Source organism: Choristoneura fumiferana, chromosome 16 (genome assembly GCF_025370935.1).
Source record: "Choristoneura fumiferana chromosome 16, NRCan_CFum_1, whole genome shotgun sequence".
In the NCBI taxonomy this organism is placed as follows: domain Eukaryota; kingdom Metazoa; phylum Arthropoda; class Insecta; order Lepidoptera; family Tortricidae; genus Choristoneura; species Choristoneura fumiferana.
In genome coordinates, this window is record NC_133487.1 from 20,564,560 (window position 1) to 20,571,371 (window position 6,812).

A 6,812-nucleotide genomic window follows, 5' to 3' on the forward strand; every position below is an offset into this window, starting at 1 on the left:
TTTGCCACATAAAAGTGTGACGAAGTAAAATTTTGCAATGTAAAAATGTTGCGAAATGAGAAAAATGCGAAGTAAAGCCAGCCAAATAGTAGTTTGCCAAATGAAACGTCGGCGAAAAGGCAGTTCACCTGTGATTCCTTTATTTTTATCAAATTTTTGAAACGTTCTAGCTAATATTCTACGAAACGCTATGAGAAGGGCTAAAATAACGTTAATGTCAGCAAAAGACACGCGATGAACCAGGCTAAATTAGTTTTGTTTCGAAACACAATAATCGTGGTAACATTAAGATCTTAGAATAGAGGCCATTGCTGTCTTTGCTTATTAAATACGAATATCTTTTAGAACCTAACTACATGTTTGCATGACTTTGTAATCAAACTTAATTAATAGAATATTAAAAACCGGCCAAGAGCGTATCGGACACGCCCAAAATAGGGTTCCGTAGCCAATAATAATTTTCTAAGGATTTCGTATTTTATACGGAATCTTCCAAGTTTAGGTATATTTTATACCTTAGGCTGCTATTTACTCTTAAACTACTAATAATTCTCAAGCAAACTTAGCCGTTATAGTTTTCCTTCTAAGTTTGATATACTTACTACCATCCTGATTTTTTTCAAATTTTTCCACCCACCGGTTTAGATTTTAGAGGGGAGGGGAGCGCTCGATTTTAATGAAAATTTCCACTATAAAGTTGAATATTTCGCAAACAAATCGCTGAATCGAAAAATCGTTTTAGTAAACCCCTAATAGTATTAAAAGTCCTTTTGCCATTTTGGCTCCGGAACCCAAAAAAACCCCTGTACTCCAATTTGGAAAGTGTAGGTACCTTTTGGGAAAGTGAGCGTTGTAGAAAAGTATACTTTTTGAAATAGTGCACCTTTTGCAAAAGTACCCAATTGAGAAAGTGTACCTTTTGGGAGTGTACATTTAGCGGAAAGTGAACTTTTAGAGAAAGTATACGTTTCGGGAAAGTGAGTTTTTCGAGCCTGACCCGTAGTAACGTGTCCGTGTAGATGTCGGCGGCCGATCGTAAAATCCGCCAGATCACGAAATTCCTAGGCATAACATGAAACGCCGCCATTTCATGATATGCCTAAAAGTTAGCCAGGCATATCACGATGTTCCTGAGAAACAATACGGCAGATCGATTAGAGCAACGCATTCGTCGATATTCCAGAACCGATAAGGCGGCGTTTCATGATAAGCCTAGGAATTTCATGATCTGCCTAAACTGGCCAAATCATGAAAACGTCACTAGGCAAATCGTTAAACGGTGAATTTTGAACGATATGGCGGATGTCCCTTCGCCAATTCTTGAAAGGGCGGCATTTCACGATATGCCTAGGGATTTCGTGATCTAGCGGATTTTACGATCGGCCGCCGACATAGATAAGTCGACGTTACATATTCGGAAAATGACTTAGGTCCCATATCAATTATGTGCGCTACTACATACCTACAACAGGTCATCTTCTTAAGTTTTTTACCTCCACCTTTACGTTCTGGATAATTCCATGGAAACTTACTTGTTAGGTTTACGCAAACAAAGCCGCGGGGAAAAACTACCTTCAATATTTGCTAAACTTGGGAGGCAAAATCCTTGGGAATACATTAACCAATTGTAGACGTCAGGTGTCCGTCTTTATTTGGTTATTTGATTACCGAACTAAAAAGGGTAAGTGCCTACAGGTGAATGTTTGTTTAATAATTCACAAGACCAAGGTTTGTCGCTTTAATATTTTTACAAAGTATTGACGACCTCTTGTGGCCGCATGAGGACTTTGCAATGGCAATGCCTGTTCTACAAATTTGTTTTAACCACCGATGCAAAAAGAGGGGTGTTTTTAAGTTTTCATACATGTTTCTGCCTGTATGTCTGTCTGTGGCATCTTGACTCTCAATCGGATGAACCAAATACTCGTAGTATGATGAATCAAGTAAAGGAGCGGCCACACCGCTGCTAAAAAACGGTGACAGTACGGAATCGCAATGACGCATCGTATGCGCACCGTTTTTATCGCATTCCCTCCACACCGCTGCTCAAAATACGCAGACGTGCCATAAGCGTCACGACTTTTGGTGGGGAGCATGCGGTAAAGCCTTGATGTTTGGGCCAATCAACTTTTTTATCGACACTAATCTGTCCGCGACATTTTTCAAACAATTGCAGATTTTTGTAAGTAAACATGTTTTATCTATAATTTAATAGATGGTGATGTACTTGAATACATGCCATCCTACGTAAGTTCAACCTATTAAACTGTGAAATATCTTGTTGGAAGTACGATTTTTTGGTAGGTAACGCCAGGGACAATTTTGGTAACGCAGGTGACGCCCAAAGTGTCGCTAAAATAGTTGATTGGCCCGTTAAATTGTTTACGGTACATCACTGCGATTCCGCACCGTTTGCTTCTTTTAAGCAGCGGTGTGGAGAACATGCAATAAAAACGTCACTGCGATTCCGTACAGTCGCCGTTTTTTAAGCAGCGGTGTGGCCGGTCCTTAAAGTAGCAAAGCTTTGTAAAATAAATTTACAATACAATACAATGACTCTTTATTGTACACCACAAATAGTAAGCGATACAGAAAACAGGTACACAGACAGAAAATTACAAGGTAAACAACAGGCAGCCTTAAAATGGGGGGGGGGGGGATTATTTACGAATCAAACAATGCGCAGAATTTTTTCAGATTCATGAATCCCATGAAATATTCAAAGGGCTTATCTATAAGAGTTGAGAGACCGTCTTAAATTGGATCCGGTCGGATCAGAACAATTCGATACCCTGATGGCAAAGAACCGTAATACAATTTGAACAATCCCCAACTTGGATTAGGGAATTTTTGTTTAACAGAGCCAAATAGGCAGCATTTTTGGGCAGTGGAATGTATTATTTAATTTGTGGATTCTGAAAAAGGATCCCTAGATTTTGATTCTTACTGTTTTTGCGGAAAATAAACTATAAAGGCTGGTATCTTTATAAATTCAAATCTAATAGATGAAGATTTGTCTCTGGTAACCATAAAAAATAGCAGTTTTCAATGTCACAGGGTCAAAAAATACAACATACACCCTAATCAACAAATTAATCTCTATTTCCCACGCCACGCTATAACTTAAGAATAACGGATGCACGGATGAAAATTGAAATAAAAAATACAAAAAGATTCCAAAAAACCAATCTTAATTTGATTGCTTAGTAACGATATCTCTTTTCCGGGTGAGCGGTTAGTTCCAATGGAGTGCCGAAAAAAAAAGTTTCTCGATGAGGGCTACGGTGTAGATGTCGCTAGCTTCACTGCTTAAGTGGCTAAAAATAAGAAACAAACAAGCTGAGATAGGAGGTGCATAGGGGAAATTCGTGTCTGTACCGTTGACCATCAGTGGTGTAGCGGTATAGCACGCGGTACGGAATACCGAGGACCTGGGTTCGATCCAGTGATGGTCTTATTTTTCTGGTTTTTCTGAGCATCTATATTTCAGTTTGTATTTTCACTTTCCTTTTAAGTTACGAAATCCTAAAAATACTTGTAACCAGTCTTTCATTCCATTGCATGTATACTTAAACAATCTTTTTATAACAAACATCGATCCTGGCCGCAAATAAACTGCGGCGGCACGTTGTAAAAATAATGAAAAAAGTTAACTTGTAACTATTTTAAAAGCGAAAGTAGTTTGTCTATTACCTCTTCACGTTTAAACCGCTGCACCAATTAAAACTTGCAGGTGGTAGGACCTTGTGCAAAGTCCGCCCGGATTGCTACCACCATCTTGCTCACTAATCCTGCCGTGAAGCAGCAGTGTTTGCACTGTTGTGTTTCGGCGTGGAGAGTAAGACAGCCGGTGAAATTACTGGCACTTGGGGTATTTCATCTTAGGCCTCTAGGTTGGCAACGCATCTGCAATACCCTTGGTGTTACAGATATTTATGGGCGGTGGTGATCTCTTACCATCAGGAGACCCCCTTGCTCGTTTGCCATCTAGTCGAATAAAAAAAAAAACTAAATTTGGTATGATAGTTTAAAATCCTGGGAAGAACATAGTACCTACCTATAGTTTTTATCTCAGCAAATGCGTAGTTACAGTGGAATAGCAACAACGAATTTTTCGAAAACGGAGTTTTGCGCAAAAGCTAATTTTATTGCTAGTAAAAACAAACTTTGCCTGTGAAACCAGTCTCTGCCTGTGACCTCATTCGCGTGGTAGCCAACAGATATCAGATATCGCAGACGTACTATCAATTAAGATCGTAATAAGAAAGTGGCTGGCTGACCGATTCACTGGAAACAGGTATCCTAACCCTGCCATCGCTTTATGTTTTTGAAATAATCATGTATGTTAGGAAGAACATAATTATGTGATTTTACCACTAACGTCGATAAGTCAAAGGCTACTAGAAACACAGGGAAGCTTAAAGTTCCAACTTACAGACTGGCTAAAACCAAAAAGTCGTTTCTGGGAAATTGCATTCGTTTTTATAATAAAATTCCAAAAAATATTATTAATGAAACGGATACAAAATTCAGATCTATTGTCAAGAAGACATTAATATCAAAGGCGTATTATAGAGTTAATGATTATATCATGGACAGGGATATTTGGAAATAATTCCGATCCACACTAGCGATCCCTTCAAATAGTTAGGCTATTAAAAAAAAAGAAAATGTTGTTTTATTTCTGTTATAATAATTCTTTACAAAGATAGATCTAGCCCCTCAGGCGCCGTCGGGAGCAATCTGCGCTCCGGCACGTATACCGCTGACAATTGTTTTTTTTTAATCTAATTCTAGAATCACATAATATAACAATACTATCATTATACATAATAAAGTCAGTCTAACCTGCTAACCTTTTTTTGACTTTTGACTTTTGAGTCCCTACAGTAATTTGTTAATTAGAAAGCGCGCGGTTCTCTCTTGTTCTCCCACACTGTTTATTGTATGTTTCTATTTCACTTGCGATAATGTCAAATATTTAAGTGCACAGGTTTTCGGAATTTTAGGCATATTGAATTTCTCGGCATATATTCTTAAGAAGGTTTAATTGAATCATAAATTTTACTTTGCGTTGAGTACTGGGTTATTCAGTTCATTTCTTGAAGTCCATAGCCTTAGTGAACAAGTGCTATAATCAGAGCCCGGAATTTTCACATCATTTTTGATCTGTCATAGTGACTTCATAATCATAATCATAATATATTTATTGTGATAACGGGTACAAAATATAGTTATATTGATAATTCAGAACATGACCGTAATCTACCACATGCATGGTGAACTTCTCACTTATTAACTTCCGATATTCAATAACGATATATCGATACACTAAATTTTAAATTTCCAATTCACTTTTGAGAATTCGAAAATGTGAAATAGACAGAATAAGGAAAATAAGGAATTACGAACGAGGGTCTATTAGAAGCCTGAAGTCGAAGACTGAGGGCTTTAATGAGTCGATGTTCGTAATTCTAGTACCACCCGTGCCACATACAATGTTTTTCATCACATTTGCAAGTAAAAGTCTATATTTTTAAAAGAAAAAATATAATTCTTCCAAATATTAAGGTATAGCGCCGCCCTCCCCCTCCCCCTCCCGTAGCGTGCGCCTGACGTGCGTTTGCAGGTGAGCCTGCAACAGCAGCGCGCGCATCAGTATCAGTACTCCCATTTACTCATTTACCGACCTTGGGCTTCATGACAAGAAAATTAGTACACGCAATGACTCATTTACCGACCACGGGTTTCATGACAAGCATATTAAGGTCGAGGGTTTTATTTGGGGGGTTGCAACCAAGGTAGCCTGCATGTTACGACACTGTTTACGAGCAAGTGTGATGAAAAAGATATTACGATTATTATTTTACGATTACATCATTATCGGTATCATTTAGGTAGAGTCGATAAGTGAGAAGTCAAAAATGCCGCAAAAATCCCGGGCTCTGGCTAAAATGTTTCTTATAACGACGCGTAGGAACGGCTGTAATTCCTACGCGGACCTAATACGCCTGAGAACTTCACACGCACCATTACCAGGAAAAGATCCTCTCAAAATATGTTCACTTTCGTCCACAGTTTGTTCTTTAGTTAATGTCAATAACCCGTTAGTGTCATGGAGTACATATATAGATAGATACAATAATATTATACACTACACACTTTCAGACAGGTAAGTACGTATAATATAACGTTAACAAAATGGGTGCGTATCTATTCGCGTAATATTCGAAAGCCAAAATGTAATGATTGTCACTGAGTTGTATTGTACGTGGATGGTTTGTTTTATAACAATTTTGAACGATAAATGGATTTAGAGCAAAGAGAATTATGTCAAACAATATATTATGACAAACATACCATTATGACTATGACTTTCAACAATTATAAGAGCCGATATGCACCCTATCAAAACAGTACAGTGGTCTTTTCAAGACGCCACTTGGTCACTTCCTATTCTAAGGCAATCGATATACCCAAACCATAGCTAGCAACAACCATCGATCGTAGGGCGTTCCCTCTCTAGGGCACTAGTATTACAGGTATACCTGTAGTGTACACGTATGCCTAGCATAGAACTGAGAAAGTAAATAGAAACAATATCATTTGTAATTTATTGAATCAGGCGTTACTTTGCCGAGGTCCATATCAATGAACTAAAAAATTACTTTGCTCACCCGCGACCTTATGATATTAAGCGTTTTATGCAAGTTTCCTCCACCTCCACACTGTAAGAACACACGCGAATCACACAAAACCATCTATCACCACCACCACACAACAGTGACGCGTTTTGAACTCAACCAGAGCTC